A 20829-nucleotide genomic window follows, 5' to 3' on the forward strand; every position below is an offset into this window, starting at 1 on the left:
GGATAGGGAAGTCAGCCTTAGAATGTGGTCCATTCTCATTCAAGAATTGCCTATTAACATGGAAAGATTAACAAACTTGTTTCTTGTGATATTATGTTAAAAAAACACACACAAACAAACAAACAAAAAAACCCTTGTTGCCCTAACAATGGAGTCCCGCCCCAGCCCCCATTGCCTACTTCCCATGACTGTAATCCTTACGTCCCCATATAATCTTTGTCTTACCCAATATAAGCAGCTGGGTTATGGGGGGTTTCAGAGCAGATTTTTTGTGGATGACCTGCTGCTCTCCCATACTGCTGGCAGTATTGGAATAGACACTCATATATGATTCAACCCTGTCTCTTAATCGGCCCTGTCTTGGCTTAATTGGCCTAGACCCATTGGTTGTCTGGTTTCAACAACAGCACAAAAATTCCATGTCCTTGGCACTATTGAAAGGAATTAGAAGCAGGATTAGGCAGACAGGATAAGGGGTGAAAGGAAGGAGGAAGTGTGGATATGACAGTTGGAGCCAGCTAAAACCACAGGAATGCTGGTCTTGCAGAAAAACAGGATGCCATAGGACAAGAATGCTTATCTTGCACACGCAGAAGGTTACAAGAGATGGGGAGAGAGAGGAAAAAGAGGAGGGGGAGCACCATGTGGATTTTAAAATTGTTGTTGGACAAAGAAGGTAGAAGGAGCCAATCAGAGAGTGACATGGGAGACAAAGAACAGGCTTTTGGTAGATATAAACCCCTAGATGAGTGAGTTTTGGTGGCAACCCATTCTTGGGCCCGCTCTCCATGAGGGGAATTTGTATCTGCTTATTATAAACTAGAGGCCCGGTGCACAAAATTCGTGCACGGGAGAGGGGGTGGTTGTCCCTCAGCCCAGCCTGTACCCTCTTCAATCTGGGACCCCTTGAGGAATGTCCTAAACGGGCCTAAATGGGCAGTTGGACATCCCTCTCACAATCCAGGACTACTGGCTCCCAACTGCTCGCCTGCCTGCCTTCCTGATTGCCCCTAACTACTTCTGCCTGCCAGCCTGATCACCCCCTAACCACTCCCCTGCCAGCCTGATTGATGTCTAACTGCTCCCCTGCCAGCCTGTTTGCCCCTAACTGCCCTCCCCTGCAGGCCTGGTCACCCCTAACTGCCCTCCCCTGCAGGCCTGGTCCCCACAACTGCTCTCCCCTGCAGGCCTGGGTCCTCCCCAACTGCCCTTCCCTGCAGGCCTGGTCGCCCCCAACTTCCCTCCTCTGCCAGACTGGTTATCCCTAACTGCCCTCCCCTGCAGGCTTGATCGCCCCCAACTGCCCTCCCTTGCAGGCTTGGTCCCTCCCAACTGCCCTCTGCTGCTGGCCTGATCTCCCACAACCGCCCTCCTTTGCAGAACTGGTCCCTCCCCTGCTGGCCATCTTGTGTGTTGGAGTGACAGTCAATTTGCATATTACTCTTTTATTAGATAGGATAGAGGCCTGGTGCATGGGTGGGGGCCGGCTGGTTTGCCCTGAAGGGTGTCCCGGATCAGAGTGGGGGTTCCCTTGGTGTCAGTGCCAGCCTGACAGGTGAACCGGACTGAGGTAGGGAGGTGGGAATTAAGAAAAGAAAGACATAAAAGTGGGATCGGGAGGACTGCAAGCCATTGACAGACTGCAGCAGCTTTATTAACTGCGCAATACCTTTTATACACAAACACTGACTGGGAGGTCAGTTCAAAAGGAACGTACTCTCCATTCCTCTTAATCTCTAAGGGAGATAAAGCAGGAAGCCAAATTCTCAGTACAGCAAACCTCAGTAAATAGTTACAAACTTCCGGTAAGCCATGAAAGGTTGCTCTCATTCTGCTGACAATTGGAAATTGCCATCCAAATAAGTCAGGGGACACTGTGTGGGTGGGGGACTGAATCTTATCAGTCCCTTTGGGTGCAAGGACTCTGTCAGCTTACATCCGGTCTCCAACACCTTGGGGCGTGGGGTGGCCTGGGCGAGGGGCCTGTGGTGGTTTGCAGGCCAGCTATGCCTCCCAGCAACCCAAGCAGAGGCCCTGGTATCTGGGATTTATTTATCTTCTATAATTGAAACTTTGTAGCCTTGAGCGGAGCCAAGCCTCCTGCTTGCTCCGTGGCCACAGCCATTTTTGTTGAGATTTATTTAACTTCTATAATTGAAACTTTGTAGCAGAGGCCAAGGCAGGCCAGGCCTGTGGGAGCTTGGCTTCCTCCATCACCAGGGGCAACCCAAGCCTCCTGCTCTCTCCAGCTCCATGGCTGCTGCCATTTTTGTTGGGATTTATTTATCTTCTATAATTGAAACTTTGTAGCCTTGAGTGGAAGCCTGGGCCTGCCAGGGTGTGCGGAAAGCTTGGCTTCCTCCATTGCCAGGGAAACCCAAGCCTCCTGCTGGCTTCGTGGCCGCAGCCATCTTGGTTGGGTTAATTTGCATGCTCGCTCCTGATTGGCTGGTGGGCGTGACTTGTGGGTGTAGCAGAGTGATGGTTAATTTGCATATTACTCTTTTATTAGATAAGATGTCCATGATTTTGCTCCAATCTTCTGGTCCATGATTTTACTCTTCAAGTTTGTGAGACGGGCTTCTGTGCAAACCAATGGGAAGCCCAACCAGCCCCTGTGGTTCTTGCGGCTGAGGCCTAGCTCACCGTGAAGAAGCCATGTGGGTGCAGGGTGGGCTCCTCGTGGGTGCCTGGCACCTGAGCACAGGGGCTTTCCTGGTGCAGGACCCCTGGCGTCCTGGGGGAGAGTAGCAGGGGAAGTTAAAGTGAGCTCGGCAGACATGCGGAATTCTCACTGCACCTCTGTCCCCGCCACCCTCACCACCAGAAAGCTGGCGAGAGGTTGCAGAATGTCGCTGATGCCCTCCATGGTCTGCACAGCCCCCTAGTGGTCATCGCACATCATAGTGAGTGGTTGAACTCCTGGTCTCCCAGTGGACCTCCCTGTCAAATGACTGCCCAAGGGAAGAATTTGCATATTAGGCTTTTATTATATAGGAAGTCTGTAAAGTGGATTTGGAGCTGTTATAATGTCTTTTGCTTTGTTGAAAGTGTACTTTGAAACTAAGTATGTTCTAACCCTAGCTGGTTTGGCTCAGTGGATAGAGTGTCAGTCTTCGGACTGAAGGGTCTCAGGTTTGATTCTGGTCAAGGGCACCTGCCGAGGTTGCGGGCTCAGTTCCCCAGTGGAGGGTGTGCAGGGGAATGATTCTCTCTCATCATTGATGATTCTCTCTCTCTCCCTCTCTCTTCCTCTCTGAGAAAAAAAAAAGATCTCTTCTTATATGCAAGATTTCATATTGTTAATCTATTTAGAAAGAAAAAATATGGGAAATAAAATCTTCTAAACCCCCCAAGTATTTTTTCTAGGTAGGACCAGATCCTCCAGCAGGCTATAGAAATAGCATTGGGGCCACTCCCATTTTGTAAGGAAAAAGAAAAGAAAATAGTACTTTCACATTAAAATTACTGAAGGCCTGTTAGTTATCCCTGTTACAAAATTTGCCAAGAAAATGCCTTAGGTAGTAATAATTGGCTTTAAAATCTCAAAGTTGTTGCCGAAACCAGTTTGGCTCAGTGGATAGAGCGTCGGCCTGCGGACTGAAGGGTACCGGGTTCGATTCCGGTCAAGGGCATGTACCTTGGTTGCGGGCACATCCCCAGTAGGGGGTGTGCAAGAGGCAGCTGATCGATGTTTCTCTCTCATCAATGTTTCTAACTCTCTATCCCTCTCCCTTCCTCTCTGTAAAGAATCAATAAAATATATTTTTTAAAAAAAATGTCAAAGTTGTTAAGGCAAAATAAATATAACCAAAGTAAAGGGTATATGATAAAGCATTTTCAGTGATAATTATATATGCCTAAACATAGTTTTCCAAAGTCTTTGGTAACTTAAAACTTTGGAGTTTACTGAATTAAATAATAAGAATTATTAAATGTCTGGGTATTTTGAAATAACAGGATACCGAAATATTAACTAATCTGAGTTTGCCTCATATAGAGAATCTAGAGCAGGGGTCCTCACACTACGGCCCGCAGAGGACATTTATCCGGCCCACTGGGTGCCGCTGCCTGTCCTGCTTAGCAGCCGACTAGTCCCAGGCCTGCCGTGCGCATAGGAATTTGTTCATAGTTTTTTTTTAAATTATAGTCCGGCCCTCCAACGGTCTGAGGGACAGTGAACTGGCCCCCTGTTTAAAAAGTTTGAGGACCCCTGATCTACAGGATGGATTTGAATTTGTTAATGAATAAGTCTTGTATTGTATTTGAAATATCTCTTAAAATGTGAATGTATTGTTAATCTGAGGAATGTTAATTACTTACATGTCACCTAAAAATTAAGGTTTTTAAGAGTTAAGAATTCTAATTAATTGGAAAGAAATAATGGTTTTAGTGTAATAGAAGGCATGAGGCATGGAAATGCATTTTGAAGGGAAAAGAAAGGAAGTTATATAAATGATACAGGCCATTAAACCAGGACAAGTAGAATGGAGAAATTGACATGGTTAAACAGCAATTTGAAGCCATCTAGTAAATCCTATTTCCCTAAACCAAGGACACTTAAGAGTAAATGATTTGCATTTTGCCTCCCTAACCAGAGGGTAAATAGCTTATATCAACCTACGCAGGAAGACAGATAGCAGAAATCCATTTGCTGACCACACCCAAGGACAAGTGAAGTTAGAGAATAAACCTTATTTTAGTTAATCCTTTCCTAGTTCTATAAATTATTAAAATGGTTATATGTTATATTAATCAGATATTTTTAATGCCATCTTTTAATCATGGGAACTGAAGTTTACTGGCCTATGTTTGTGTTCAATACACTTGATATATTATCTTTTGGTAAAATAAATTTAACAATCCTTCCAGAGTTTGAATTTTAAGAAACTTTTTCTTGACATAGAATTGGCTTTAGATCATTCCAATAGGTTCTGGAATGCCTTAAAGTGTTTGTTTTCTCTCTCATGAAGGAAAATTTTTGGTTTAAGGTACATGGGAAGTTTTGTCAAATAATAACTATATTATGCTTTCATTTATAGCTCTAATTGTTATTCTGGAATACTGTGTTTTGCAGAAAGGACAAGATTCTATGTCGTTTACATTACTCTATAAAGTATCTGGATTTATAGAAGTTCTGGCAGGAAAAATCAGGAGAAACAAAAATTTGATTATGGGGCTGAATGAATGGAAAATAATTATATAATTTTTGTGACTTTTGTTGAAAGTATTGCTGATTCTTAAACTTTTTTTCTAATAAATCTTTATTGTTCAGATTATTACAGTTGTTCCTCTTTTTCCCCCATAGCTCCCCTCCACCCAGTTCCCATCCCCCCCTCTGCCATTACACCTCCCCTCCCACTGTCCTCATCCATAGGTGTACAATTTTTGTCCAGTTTCTTCCCACACCCCCCCACACCCTTTTTCCCCCGAGAATTGTCAGTCCACTCCCTTTCTATGCTCCTGATCCTATTATATTCACCAGTTTATTCTGTTCATCAGACTTTTTACTAACTTGATTTTTAGATTCACTTGTTAATAGATATGTATTTGTTGTCACTTTGTTGTTCATAATTTTTGTTTTTACCTTTTTCTTCTTCTTCCTCTTCTTAAAGAATACCCTTCAGCATTTCGTATAATACTGGTTTGGTGGTGACGAATTCCTTTAGCTTTTTCTTACCTGTGAAGCTCTTTATCTGACCTTCAATTCTAAATGAGAGCTTTGCTGGATAGAGTAGTCTTGGTTGTAGGTTCTTGCTATTCATCACTTTGAATATTTCTTGCCACTCCCTTCTGGCCTGCATAGTTCTGTTGAGAAATCATCTGACAGTCTTATGGGTACTCCCTTGTAGGTAACTAACTGTTTTTCTCTTGCTGCTTTTAATATTCTCTCTTTGTCTTTTGCTCTTGGCATTTTAATTATGATGTGTCGTGGTGTGGTCCTCTTTGGATTCCTTTTGTTTGGGGTTCTGTGCGCTTCCTGGACTTGTAAGTCTATTTCTTTCACCAGGTAGGGAAAGTTTTCTGTCATTATTCCTTCAAATAGGTTTTCAATATATTGCTCTCTCTCTTCTTCTGGCACCCCCATAATTTGGATGTTGGTACGCTTGAAGTTGTCCCAGAGGCTCCTTACACTATCTTCATATTTTTGGATTCTTTTTTCTTTTTGCTTTTCTGGTTGGGTGTTTTTTGCTTCTTCGTATTTCAAATCTTTGACTTGATTCTTGGGATCCTCTAGTCTGCTGTTGGATCTCTGTATATTATTCTTTATTTCAGTCAGTGTATGCTTAATTTCTAGTTGGTCCTTTTTCATATCCTTAAGGGTCTCACTAAATTTATCGGAGGTTTCTAGAAGATTCTTGAGTAACCTTATAACCGTGGTTTTGACCTCTATATCCAGTCGTTTGCTTTCCTCCATTTCTTTCATTTGTGACCTGTTAGTTTGTCTCCGCATTTTGGCTGCTTCCCTGAGTTGATAGAGTGGCTTTGTGTGCTAGGTGTCCTATAGGGCCCAGTGTCTCAGCCTCCCTAACTACCTGAGGTGGACACTCTTGGTGAACCCCTTTGTCGGCTGTGTGCACAGTCTTGTTGTAATTAAGCCTTGATTGTTGTTGGTGTCACTGGGAGGAATTGACCTCCAGGCCAATTGGCTGTGAGGATCAGTTGTGTCTATGATGGGAGAACTTCTGTGCTGGAGACACCCTTATGGGGCAAGACTTGCTTCAGTGGGGCTTTGGCACTCACCGAGTCTTCCTCCTGAGTGTGTCTCTTATGGATCTGAAGAATTGTAGTCTGGATGGTTTCTCTCTGACCACTGGGTACATTGGCTCTTGGATCTCCAAGGAGAGAGGCCACCCAGCAAGAGCTACAGAGAGATCTGCAGATTCCTTCTCTTTGTTTGGGGTTTGGAGGTGCCCAGATGAGGCCTAGCTATGAAGCAATGCAAGCTGCTGTGGAGCCTTGGGCCTTCTTTTGGAAGCTCTGGGGCTCTCTGACCCAGCTGCTGTATGTTAGGTTTCAGATTGCAAAGGGCCAGGCCATTCATATGCAAAAGCCTCTGCACACAGCTTGGGTGGGGTTGTAAATTGGGTGGGGTGGGGTCTCAGGAAATCACCAGGGTGGAGCAAACAGCAATGGCTGCTCATCAGCCCTGCCTGGAAGAGGTCCCATGTCTCTGTGTCCCGCAGCACCATGCAGGAACAATGATCGCTGTAAGCACCTCTGAGAGAAAGCTGCCCTCGAGTTCTGCCTGATGCCAGACAGTCCAGTTTCTCTCTGTATGAGTCTAGGTTGCCAGAGTCTCACCCAGAACTGGAGTTCAGAACAGTTGGAAGTTTGTATCCCCTCCTGATTGAAAAAGACAACAGCATACTCAGTTGCCAGCCCTTCCCGCGCGCGTGCCTCCGTACTTCTGCACTTCACTTCTGCACCTCCTCTGAGTCTCAGTGTGCTTTTCTCTTTCCTTTTAGTTGAATAATTTCCACTCAGCCAGCCTTCCCGTCGTTCTGGATGATACCCATTTTGTCTTTTAGTTGTAGTTTTGAAGTGGTTGTGTGAGGCAGCAAGTTCAGGTGTTTACCTATGCCGCCATCTTGGTTTCTCTTTGTTGATTCTTAAACTTTTTATTTTTTTTAGATATAAGGAAGCATTTTAAAAGCAGTTTGGTAAATTATATATTTTTCTCCCTACCTGTTCCTCCAGTATTTGGCAGTTCTTAATAAGTGACAATATGTTTATTTACATGAATTTAATAAGACCTGTTTCCAACTGTAGCTATATTAATCAAGATAAAAAATTATAGTAGGTCTGCTTATAGGAGCCAGGGCTTCGCTGCCTTTTGTAGTACTTGTTCCATCCAGCATTCCATGGGAATTCCTTACAATCCACAAGGGCAGGCCATTGTTGAATGTGCCCATGCTACCCTGAAGATTATGCCAGTAAAACAAGAAAGGGGGATTATGGGACTGAAGGACCCTGCTATGATTATATCCAAAGCACTCTTTACCCTTAATTTTTTGAATCTGAGTTATCATTTTCAATCCTCTGTAGAATGGCACTCTACCTCAATAACCCCACCTCAGAAACCACAAGTCTTGTGGTGATATATGGACACTAATAACTGAATGGGACCCAATGAATTATTAACATGGAGGAGAGGATAGGCGTGTGTTTCTATCCCCACAGGGCTACTGTGGATTCCAGCTTGCCAGATTAAACCCTGCCTTGGCATGACATGGGACCAATCCTCTTCCAGAAAAGAATTTGGGCCTGGGAACTCTGCAGCCCCAAATGATGTGCCTTCCCTGGACCCAGATGGCTTCTGGAATAACCTGGGGAATGATGAAGAAGCTGACAGCAGAGGCTGAGCAATTTTTGAAGCATACTCACACTCCACGCATTCCAGATAACTAACCATCGCTCTTTTTGTTTTTCTTATAGTCTGTAAAATCGGAACTCAAGCAATGAATATGCTTCATAGAACCCGACATTCGCAGTTCACTGCAGCCCTCTGTCTTCTAGACCTGGCAAAACCAAAACGGGGGAGATGTTGGGGAGCACAGGAGACTTGGTTGGAAAGTTTGTAAGGAGGAAATTCTGACCTAGGGGAGTTGGCTGAATGTGGCCTGCCCCTGCTTATCAGAATTCCAACTTAGGGAAGTTGGCTGAAGGCAGCCACCCCTAATTGTTCCTTGACCTTTCCAAACAAGTCTGCACATGCAGACCCTTGGGTGTTTACCGGAATCTTTATGCTTAATCCTTAGGTGTCCTTACTCAAAGGACATGCAGACACATGAGTCCTCCCAAGATTACTTACCCTACTGATTGTATCTAATGGATAAACTTTATCCCAAACTGCTGTTACAATAAAAGCCTGAAGAGGCAGGCAATCTAGGCTTTCTGGTTCCTTTAGCCAGGCAATTCCTTAGCCCTCTCTTTCACAGCAATCCTGTGTCAGAGTAATCATTCATCCATTGCTCAGGGTCTCGGATCAGTCCTGACAAGTTCTAAAGCTAGTTATTTCTGGAAGTTAAAAGATTTGTGATGAAATGTTTGTGAAAGTTATAGAAGGCTAGTAAGGAAAAATGTTAAAAGGAAGTTAAAACAAAGGGCAAACAGTGTGGGCAATTAATAGTCAGCTTGTAATTAACAAACCATTATCTTCCCCAGCCAAGGACAAAGGTCAAATAGTTAATAAACAAAAACAAAAACAAAAACAAAAAACAAAACCTTCCTGATTAGAGAATGCAGAAATGGAGATGGGGGAAAAAAGGGCCTATTTGCTCTCTAAGCAGATAAGCTAGCAGTCTCAAGGCTTGGCAAATGCTTGTCATGATTTCTGGGAAGGCCACAACAAAGTAACAGGGAACCTTAAAAATTAATCTATACCAGAATATTCAATGGAGAAATTTTAAGACCTATGGACAGCAGGGTGTATGATGCCTCAGATCCCCACGCCACCTGCTCTTTGGATTGTCTGGGGGCCTATCTGTACTTCATAAGCCAGGTTTACTTGCTTTGCTTTTCATAATATAGGCAAGATCTCTCACATACATTCATTATTATGAAAAGTCAAAATTCAATATTGGAAACAGCCTAGAACATTCAACAGTCTGTAGCAATCTATAAAATCCTATCTTCCATAAAACAAGGGCACTTAAGAATAAATGGTTTGCATTATTCCTCCCCAGCCAAAGGATAAATAGATTAAATCAATCTACTCAGGAAGACAAATAGCAAAAATCCAATTAATGCCATTTACTGACCACACCAAAGACAAGGATTTGTTTTCTCTTACAAAGGAGAATTTTATACTTAAGATACAGGGGAAACTTTGTCAAATAAAGAAACAATAACTACCTTATTCTTTCATTTATAACTCTAATTGTTATTCTAGAATATTGTGTTTTGCAAAAAGGACTCTGACATTTTCAGATCATCCCCTTTGAATTGAATGAAAACTCTATAAAGTATTTAGATTTATAGAAGTACTAACAGAAAAAATCAGGAAAAACAAAAAACTGAATATTGGGATTGAATGAACTAAAAATAATTACATAGTTTTTGTAACTTTTATTGAAAATATTGCTGATTTTTAATCTTTGTTTTTCAAATACAAAGAAACAAATAAATTTGGTAAATTATATATATTTCTCCCTACCTTATCCCTCCAGAGTTTGGCAACTCTTAATGAGTAAATCATGGCAACATATTTCTTTGCATGACTTCAATAAGACCGGCTTCCAATAGTGGTTTTGTTAACCAAGACTTTGACTGGAGTGTCATGTCTGAGAGATACATGCCTAGACTCTGGATGTCACCAAAAGACTTGAAGCCAATGTGAGTACCTTGGAGAAAATCCTGGTACCTTGCTTGGCCATGTGGTTCATGGCAGTCTTTCCAGGTAAGTAATGAAGGTTGTTTTCCTGAGTGATAATAAGGAAGGAACCTCAAGACATCATTGGGAACCTCAACTTGAGGAATTCACCCAAGTCTACAGGTATTGCAGGCAAGCCTGATAGCAGCTAGCTTCTTTGCCCTGAGGTGCTCATTAAAGATCAATCATGAGATTCCAGCAAAACAGATTTAAAAAGAGCCCATACAGTCAATTACTATCCTTATTGAGTTCATTCAAACAATCAGGCCAAGTTAAAACTATACTTAATGCAATAAACAAGTTGGTCTTAATTTAGTCTTTAATAAAAATAAGAATTTTTGGGGGGAGAAAAATTGTATTTCAATAGACTCTAGGATACACAATTATGAGTAGACTTCAATAAATTTTTTCCTAGTTTTTTTATTTCAAGAAAAACTATTTTAAATATAATAATGTTACATGCAATAAACATTAATATCTCAAGAAAAAAGATTTTAAATATGATGTTACATGAAATAAACACCAATTATTCAAGAAAAGTGATCTTACATGCAATAAATATTAATATTTCAATAATAAAAGGATTTTAAGTATAATAATATTACCAAAACTATACTAATGTAGTATGATATCACAAAAGTTGTAGGAAATATTAAAAATCTGCAAATAACACCATTACTTCTATTATATTCTAGAATATTTTCCCCCCTCTGGCTCTATTTTTGTTCATCAGTTTATGTTGTTTATTATATTCCACAAATGAGTGAGATCATGATATTTATCTTTCTTCAAATTGCTTATTTCACTTAGCATAATGCATTTAAAACCTATTTTGTCAGATATGAGTATTGCTACTCCAGCTTTTTTTTTCTTTTCCATTTGCATGGAAAATTTTTTTCCAACCCTTCACTTTCATCCTGTGTTTCTTTTGTTTTGAGGTGGGTCTCGTGTAGACAGCATACAGTTGGGCCATGTTTTTGTATCCATTCAGCTAACCCTACACCTTGTGATTGGAGCATTTAATTCATTTACATTTAGGGTTATTATTGAAAGGTACTTATTTATAGCCATTTTAATTCTGTGTGGCTAGGTTTCTCTCTCTGTTTCTTCTCAGCAATCCCTTCCAGCAATCCCTTTAGCATTTCTTGTAATGCTGGCTTGGTGGTGAGGAACTCTTGGGATGTGTGCCTTATGAGCTTTTTTTTTTTTTTTTTTGTCTGGGAAGCTCTTTATTTGATCATCTATTTTAAATGATACCCTTGCTGGATATAGTAATCTTGGTCTCAGATCCTTGCTTTCCATTACCTTGAGGACTTCATGCCATTCCCTTCTGGCCTGTAGCGTTTCTGATGAGAAATCAGGTGTCAACCATTTGGGAATTCCTTTGTAGGTAAGAGTTTTCTTTTCTCTTGCTGCTTTTAAGATTCTCTCTTTGTCTTTAATTTTTGGCATTTAAATTATGATGTGTCTGGGTGTGGGCCTGTTTGGGTTCTTTTTGTTTGGGGTTCTCTGTGCCTCCTGAACTTGTGTGACTTTTTCCTTTATTAGGTTGGGGAAGTTTTCTACCATTATTTCGTCAAACACCTTCTCCATTCCTTCCTTTCTGCCTCTTCTGGCATACCTACTATTCTAATATTGCTACGTTTCACATTGTCCCACAGCTCTCTTAGGCTGTTCTCCTGTTTTTTTAATTTTATTTTTTTCTTTTTGGCTCTCTGATTGAGTGATATTTTCAACTCTGTCTTCTAATTCACAGATTCAATCCTCAGCTTCCCCTAATCTGCTGTGTATTCCTTCCAATGTGTTCTTTATTTGTGTTATGTCATTCTTTATCTCAGTCTGTTCTTTTTTCATAGTTATTATATATTTTTTCATACTGTTGAGCATTTTTAACATAATTACTCTGAACTCTGTTTCAGATAAATTTCTTATCTCTGCTTCTTTTATCTCTTCTTCTGGAGAATTCACTAGTTCTTTCATTTGGGGGTTGTTTCTTTGTCTCCTCATTTTGGTTGTCTGTTTGGGTTTGTGACTATGTTTTAGGTAGATCCTCTATACCTCTCAATCTCTAGTGCAGGACAGTGTTAAAGGCTGTTTCTGACTAATTGGATAAGGCAAAGACTCAAAGCCTCCAGAGACCACCTCTATCTACATACTAATAGGATTCCGACTTGAATTGCCCCCAGGCAATGGTCTTCAAGTGTGGCAAGAGTTTTTCAATAGGGTGGGGCAGTTTCTTCTACCTGGAGGCTAATTGTTACTTTTAATCTCTTAAGTAGTCTCAGGGCAAGGTGTTTTCCAATGGGGTGTGTTGGCTGTCTTCCTCCCAGGCCAGGCAGATGTCTATGTGGGAAAGATGTCCTCAGTTGTGTGAGGGAATGACTCAGCCCAGGAAACTTGGGATGTGTGCCTTATGAGCTCTATCCCCTGAGTCCCAAGTCCTGGCTTCCACCCTCACCACTCCAGTCCACTTCACCCTCCCTCTGCCAGAGCACGAGGTGGGTGGCTCCACAGGGAATTTTTGTTCATTGGCCCTTCAAGAGAGTGCCCAAACTTTCAGCTGCCACTCCCTGGCAGACAGCACCCCACTGCTTTTCACAGCTAGATGTTATGTGGGTACCCTCCTCAGTTTTGGTGCACTTTACGGGGGAGCCCAGCTTCGGGATTAGATCCCAGAGTTCTCAGTGGCACTCTCCACCCCCCCCCCCGCCAGCTGAGATAGCTCTCTGGGACTTCAGTTGCTGTCTGTGGGTGCCTGGCCAGCCCTTTCATGCCTCCACCCCTCCTACCAGTCTCTATGCGGTCTCCACCTTCGGTCCTTGGGTATCAGGGTTCTCTCCTGTGAGTTTTCCATTGATTATTCAGGAAGCCTTTTCGTATTTCAGTTGTAATTCCAGCTTGTTCCTGGGAGCATGTCCATGCAGCATCCTCCTACTCTGCTGCCATTTTTAATCTCCAATTAATTGTTTTGAAGTTTTATTTTTCACCTATGAATTGAACTGAATCCTAAATTTGTCTAGTTTTCTTGGATGTTTAGTTACAACTCTCCAGACTAATACTTACTTTTTAACCATCCTTAGCCTTGGAATCAATGAGTAGTAAAATGCTTTTCCTTCCTCTGGGCCATCTATATATATAAAAGCCTAATATGCAAATTTTCCCCTCAAGAGTTTGGCTGGGAGACTGGGAGTTCGATTGCTTTCTTTGATGTGCACTGACCACCAGGGGGTGGTGCCGAATGAAGGAAGGCCCCGGCTGGCAGCCAGAAGGCTCCAATTGGCCCTGAATGCTGACCAGGCCTAGAGACCCTACCCGTGCACAAATTTCATGCACTGGGCCTCTAGTTTGTTATAATTCTTGTTCAGTTTGTCTCCACCAGGTTACAAGCCATACTTGCACACAGGGAATACCACCCCTAGACACCATTGCCACCCCCTTCTGTGCCCAGGTCTCATCGTCTCTCTGACAGAGAGCAAGGATTTCTTGGTTCTAAAGAAAACCATTACCCACTTTAATATAAGATTTTTTAGTCCTTTTCTGGTCTGTTAAAAAGAAAATTTTTATCTTTTATATATAATCTTTTGGCCAAATAAGTTTGACAACTTTCCCAGGATTTGAATTTTAGGAAACTAGCCTTAGACTTATGGAGGTTGGATGGGGATCCTAGTCCTTACTAGGATTGTAGGAAAACCTAGGGGGGATTGCCCCTGTGCCAGAGGCACAGCATGCTTCTGGTGCCTACACCTCCCCATGTGCTGGAGGGCATATGGGCCCTGGAGTAGAGGACTCTTTTCTTTAGTGTGAAAACCAGATAGAACAGAGAACTGGGAAGAGGAGGGCCAAAAGGGACAAAAGCAAGCCCTCCAACATTATCTGCAGTGCCCCTCCATGTTCCCAGGTAGATCATATACCTAAACACCTATATTATCAAGAAAATTATCCTACCAATGGGTTTAGAGTCCTAGTCTTGGCTAAAGTAGGGTTCCACCCTTTTTACATAAGTCTCTCATTACTGACAGACTGGGGAGACCAGGGTGAAAAAGATAAATCTTTTTTTTTTAAATATTGCATTGGTACCTGCAGTTTATTTCTAATTATTTCACTAATTTATAGATCATTAAAATTTAACAAAAGTAACCCAAAGAAGACAAAATGGACACTAACATCTCATTGAAGCCTATATGAAAAACCTTATACTTAACTTGCAGCTGGCAGGCTGGACACTGCAGAGCCCTTTGCCCCTGACAGGACAAATGAAACAAATCTGGGTGTGTTCAGACTAAATGACTAAGGCAGCATTGCTGTCCTTTTCCATCTCTATGAGTGTGCAATTTCTCTTACATGGCATCATTTCCTTCAGCATTGGGATGCTGAGCCATAACCTCTCACATTCTCCTCTCTTTTAGGTATCTTCATTTTGGGTTTCTGTGGTTTAGGCACATCCAAAATTTCTTCATAGTCTGCACTCATCCCCTTTGCACAGCGACCAACTGTAACCATTTGATCTGAATTCTTTTTTTTTTTTTTTTAATTATATAGTCTTTTATTTTCAGGTTGAAAAAAAAAAACCAAACCCTTAAATTACCAGGAAAATATTTACAAGATTAATTCCGTTTTAAGCTGGGAGACTGGCTGTGAAGGTGCTCAGTGTCCCGGCTGGGCCGGTGGGGCGGTGATGACAGGCCACGGGACCCGCGGAGTCCAGGAGCGGGCCAGCTCCTGCCTGCGGGTCTGACGGGGGGGGGGGGGGGGGGGGGAGGGGAGCTAGCCAGAGCGCCAGGGCCACTTGCTAACAACGATGACAGGCCTTTTTAGTGTTTAAGAGACACCATTTTGGGGGGATATCTCTGTAGAATCATTCTAGAAAATCATATGATTAGAAAATTCTTAAAGAAAAAAATAAACGTGTCTTCCCCAACAAGGCCCACTTGTACCCCCAGGCCCGATGGCCCTGTCTGCAGTGGGGACTTGGAGTCCTGGGCTTGGGAAGTCCTGACAGGAACAGGTGAGCGTGCTGGCTCCGGTCTGCTCCCGCAGGCTGGGCCGACAGCGCTTCGGTTCAAAGTGTAGGGAGAGCGTCCTCTGCTTTGGAGAGCGTCCTCAGCTCCTGCTCTGAAGATGAGACTTCGGACACCGAGTCCCAGGCATCGTCCTCTGCCGGGCTGTCCTGGTCCAGGACCTCCAGGATGTGCTGAGCCGGGTCCTTTAAATACTCCTCTATCTGCACGGGGGATGCCCGGCGGGGAGTGGAACCAATACTTGATCAGGCGCCAGAACCTCAGGATCAGGAAGATGCAGGCGCCCAACAGCCCCGCCAGCGACAGGAAGGTGGCCATGGCGATCAGGACGACTCGCTGCAGCTTGGTTGAGGCGTCTGCTGCTAACTCGTGACAAGAGATGTTGCTTGAAAGCCCGGGTCTGGTGAGGTCCTGGGATTCCCAGGGCAGGTGCGCCTGGACCTGGAGGCAGTATTCTCTGAAGGGCTGTAGGTCCCGCAGCACAATGGAGCTGTCCCTGAAGGGGCCCTTCACCTGTGGGTTTCGGCCTTTTCCCAGTAATGGACGTAATACAGAAACGTGACCATGGAGGGATCCGCGATGTTGAAGGGCGGGGACAGCTTGATGACCAGGGAGTCTTCTCCTGGGGTCACCTAGACGTGTCCTGGAGGCCCGATGGTCACGTTCCGTTAGTGCTGAAACCAGGGCGCCGAGGCCCAGGCGGAGACGCGCCCCGGCAGCCCCGGCAGCTCAGCCTGGTCGCGCAGGGAGACGTTGAAATAGCGCAGGAAACCCCGGGACAGGCCGGTGGGGGTGAAGTCACACTCGGTCACCCAGATCTTCGAACAGTTCACCCCGACGCTGCTTACAGTGACGTCGGACCACTCGCGCTGCTGGGGTATTTGAACTGCACCTGGTACACCACCAGCGCAGCCTCATTGCTCAGCGACCCCGGCTCCCAGCTCAGGACCTGCTCCGTGTTGTACAGGCGAATCTTCGGGTTCTGAGGAGCAGGCAGCTGGGAGGGAGAGTCTGCTGAGGCCGCCGTGGCGGCGCAGAAGCCACAGCAGCGGCGTCTGCATGGCCTGGGCTCTCGGCGGCGCAGGCTCGGCGGTGGCTCAGGGTGCTGCCCGGCCGGCACGCTCTGATCTGAATTCTTACTTTGAGGGCAACCCTTATTAAAGTGTCCCACAGAGCCACAAAGTCTGCAGCAGCCACCATCAGCATAGACTCCTTTGGGATTATCAGGGCAATATCTGGACAGGTGCCCCACAAACAAAACATTTTGCAAAAGGAAATTCACCGAGAGCTGGATCTACTTTAGCCTTGCACTTGGTTACTTTGTGCTCTGTAGATTCACACTGATAACATATTCCAATGCCCATATCTTGATTCTCAAGGGTGGCCTAGCAATCTGCAATCCCATGGCCAGGTTTTCTACAATGAAAACATGCCATTGCATTTTTCTTTGCTGCTTGTCTTTTTAATTTTCTTCCTTCTCTGTGACTATCTTTCTTTAAAGCAACTGCAATTTCTTCCCATACTTCTTGACTGTCTGTTGCTATCTTTTCCCCATTGTGAACCATCTGTGAGTTTTGTGCATGAATCCATTCACATCTTCACTTAAGTAGTCCTTTTTTTTGTTCTTATTGTGTTTTGCTTGGTGTGGGTCATTTTTAATGCTCAGCCTATTGGCTTCAAGTTGTTTACTCTTTGGTAGGCTTTGGCTTTTTTCCTCAGAGGACCCCTTCTTCATATCCTCCCATGATGTTGCAGGCAGGGTCTTTTGTTATGTGTGGTAGTGACTCGTGCCCACCTGGTCATGGTTTCATCAGAGGTACTATATCAATCTTGCAGCCTGTGCCTCAGTGTTCCTGCCAAGTCCCAGGAACTACGGAGTGCACTCTACCACTTTCTAGGGGTGTCCCGGGGCCCCATCTCATTCCCCCGAGCACATCTACCATGCGTGAATACTTCAGAGCAGTGAAGTTAAAAAGACAAATCTTTTGATAGTGAGGGTGGACGTAAGATAGAGCCCAAGCCATCTGTACTCTCCCCAGAGCTCCAGGTACTGGCCAAACTCTCTGAGCCCTCTGCCTGGAGTAACTATTTTTTTTTTTAAATCTCCTTTGGAAGGCTCAGTGGGTGCTTCAGAAACACTGGAATCACCTTAGGCATTTCCAGGCAGGAACACAGGTCAGGTTGTGGCAGGCTTCCCTGCATGAGGAGGACGGGCACCTGGTCTGGGCACTCTTGGTCTCCTGGTAAGCGTGACTAGCCCAGCTGACCCTCATTTGAGGTCGCACACAAGGAGGCATTTGTTCACTTTTAGAATCAGCTAAAAGTGTGTTTCTCACATCCCTTTACCTGGGAGGGAGATGCCCCAAATAGAAAGGGAGGGTCACAAAAGCCTGGTTGCCCCTAACTGCCCTCCCCTGCTGGCCAGGTTGCCCCTAACTGCCCTCCCCTGCTGGCCTGGCCACCCCTAACTGCCCTCCCCTGCAGGTCTGGTCACCCCTAACTGCCCTCCCCTGCTGGCCTGATCGCCCACAACGGCCCTCTTCTGCCGGCCATCTTGTGGTGGCCATCTTGTGACCACATGGGGGTGGCCATCTTGTGTGAGGGCATATCACCTGTTTATTATATAGGATTTACAATATTCCCTGAGCCATTTAAAAATTAACTTTTATTTAACATAAATACATCATGCTGAGGCATTTCCTTTATATCCCCAATATGTGGCCTGGAGGATAAGTCCCCTCCCTCACAACCACAGGAGGTATGAGAAAATCCCTTTTCTATGCCTCACAATGGTGGGTCTCGCAGCATCCTGGAAAGCTCTCAGCCCCCTTTCCCACTTTTGTCATTGGTGGGTGTGGGGCGAGTGGTGCGTGTGGATGGTTGAGAAGGTGGGGGAGAAAGGGATAGAGGAGAAGGAAGTAGAAATGTTCTCACTGTTTCCAGAGGCGAAGAAGTAACCTCGGGTCTTTGCGGGGCAGAGCCCAGGGACTCATCTGGCCTGTTCCATCAACCCACGTTCTGACCCAGAAGCTCTTTTCATAGATGACTTAGTGAAAAAGTGTGTGGAAGTTTAAGTCTCAAGGGCTGAACAGAACAGTTGTAAACCATAGGGTCTGGGATTCCCAGGGGGAAAAATAAAGCAGGGAGCTGAGGAGGAAAAGAACATTGCTGAGCACAGGAAAATCTAGGCAGCTAAAGGTTTATACTAGGGATGAGTTGTTTGTTTTAAAATATGTTTTTATTGATTTCAGAGAGAGGGAGGATGAGGGAGAGAGAGAGATAAAAACATCAATGATGAGAGAATCACTGATCAGTTGCCTCCTGCACACCCTCTACTGGGGATTGAGTCAGCAACCCCGGCATCTGTCCTGACTGGGAATTGAACCAGGACTCCTAGCTCATAGGTCAACCAATGACCCACACCTGCCAGGCTGGATGAGTTTTATTTGGAAACTTTCTGAAAGTTTATGTTTCTCCTTAAATTTTATTAGCTATCCATTCTCTCTGTTACCAGTACAGCAGATTCTTGGATAATGTCATTTCGTTCATGTTGTTTCCTTGTAACGTTAATGAGGAAAAAAAACAATCAATTCCTGTGTCAGTGGAGTTTACATCTCCTCCCCAGGTCTGCCTGGGTTTTCTCCAGGGACTCCAGTTTCCTCCCACATCCCAAAGCTGTGCACAGGAGGTGAATGGGGGTGTCTACATTGTCCCATCTGAGTGAGTGTGTTGTGGGTGTGAATGTGCCCTGTGATGGAAGGGCATCCTGTCCAAGTGGGTCCCACCTGGTGCCCTGAGCACCTGGGAGAGGGTTTGGTCACCCACCACCCTGAATTGGAATACGCGGGCTGAAAAATAATGATCTTACTTGTTTTTAACTCATCTCACTTAAATGTATGTATTGCTCACATTTATTTTAAGATTTAATATTAAACGTGTTTGGGGTGTTTATTTAGAAGTTTGGAGATCGTTTTATGACCAGGAATATGCCATGGGAACTTAACTCCTGTTTACATCAATTAACCTAGGGTGAAATTGGTTTCATTAGACATCGTTTTTTGCTTAAAGTCGAAGTTTCCAAGAACCTGTGGACAAGGTTAAGTAAGGACTTACTGTAGTTATGAAGCCCTCTGGTGGACAGTGATTATTCTTGGTGGTCCAGCGTTTCTCTCCACTACTTTTTTGTGAAGAAACCTTGGGATTTAGATAAAGGTTTCTCAAAACTTTTTTCCATAATCAGGAGTCAGAACATGGTTCCCTAATTCTAGGAAATTTTTAATTCTATTAGGAAATTCTAGAACTCTAGAAATTTTAGAAGAAAAAAAATCTGCTGTCCTTTTTTATGTTTTCAAATCCCCTGTTGAAATTCAATCTCATTTTTTTTAAAATCTCTTTTAACGTTGTAAGCATAGTTATTTTTAAGTCAGTGTCAGATATCTTCAATGTCCAGAACCTTCTAGGTCTATTGTTTCTTTTTCTGCTCATTTTGTTATTGTTATTGTTCATGTAATCTTCTCTCTTTAAACACGTGTGTGTGTGTGTGTGTGTGTGTGTGTGTGTGTGTGTTAAATCATGCACTAGACATTGTTACTTGAAAAAACTGTAGAAACCATTTGAGGTTTATGGTTATGTAATCTTTCTCTGGAGAGGAATTGCATTTGCTTTAAGCAGGAATTTAGGAGCTGTCCTAATCCAGGACCACCGTAATCCAATGTCAGTGATTCATGACTCAAAGCTACAGGGTGTGCCTTCAAGGGTTACTCTACTTCCACTTCGCCCTGTGCTTGGAATGCAGCCTGCAGTGTCCCAATCTCAAGTGTGGGGGTGGGCAGCACCTCTCTCCCATCCATGGTGAGCTTTGACTCTCATTTAAAAAAATTCAAAAAAAAAAAAAATTCCCTTAGCCCTTCCATGTCTGTCAACAATCTTGCTCAGCCTCTCAGTGGCCTCTTCTAGAATTGGCAAATGCCCAGGGAAAAAGCAAGTCCAAATGTACCTCATGGGTTTCCCTCTTTTCCATGATCTTAGGTTAGTTTTTCTTTAACTGCCTTGCTACCTCTTCAATGCCTTTAAGTAGTTTTTTAAAAAATTAAGAACACTGCATTTGTCTGGCTTTTGTAGAGGCCCTCAGTAGGAAAGCTGGTCCAAGTTATCTGGCCCATTGTTACTGGAAGTAGAAGTCCTTGCAAATATATACAAAAGGTGCATTTATAGGAGCGAGTGCCAGACATCTCAGCTTTAGGGATGAAAGTAGGATTGAAGCTCCAGAGCTCTGCCCCCTGGAGAGGTGTTCCTCCTGAGGAGCAATGAGCAGTCTTTACCAGGGACTCTGGTTAAGAAAGACAGAGGATGGCATCTCATACCCAGGATGGGCTAGTAGGACAAGGAGAGACACCAACATGACTACACACAACATGACTTCTTATCCCCATATAG

General features: G+C 43.9%; 2 pseudogenes across 2 annotated transcripts; both read right to left on the reverse strand.

Moving 5' to 3' along the window:
* Positions 1 to 14731: 14731 nt before the first annotated feature.
* On the reverse strand, positions 14732 to 17196 carry LOC308241193 (zinc finger CCHC domain-containing protein 9-like; annotated as a pseudogene). The gene is made up of 2 exons: positions 16514 to 17196; positions 14732 to 14872 (listed from the first exon to the last, which is right to left on the reverse strand). The product of its transcript is annotated as a zinc finger CCHC domain-containing protein 9-like (transcript).
* LOC308242608 (interferon gamma receptor 2-like) lies at positions 15435 to 16454 on the reverse strand (annotated as a pseudogene). Its single transcript has one exon. The product of its transcript is annotated as an interferon gamma receptor 2-like (transcript).
* Positions 17197 to 20829: the final 3633 nt, after the last annotated feature.

Source organism: Plecotus auritus (assembly GCF_963455305.1).
Source record: "Plecotus auritus genome assembly, chromosome: 2".
In the NCBI taxonomy this organism is placed as follows: domain Eukaryota; kingdom Metazoa; phylum Chordata; class Mammalia; order Chiroptera; family Vespertilionidae; genus Plecotus; species Plecotus auritus.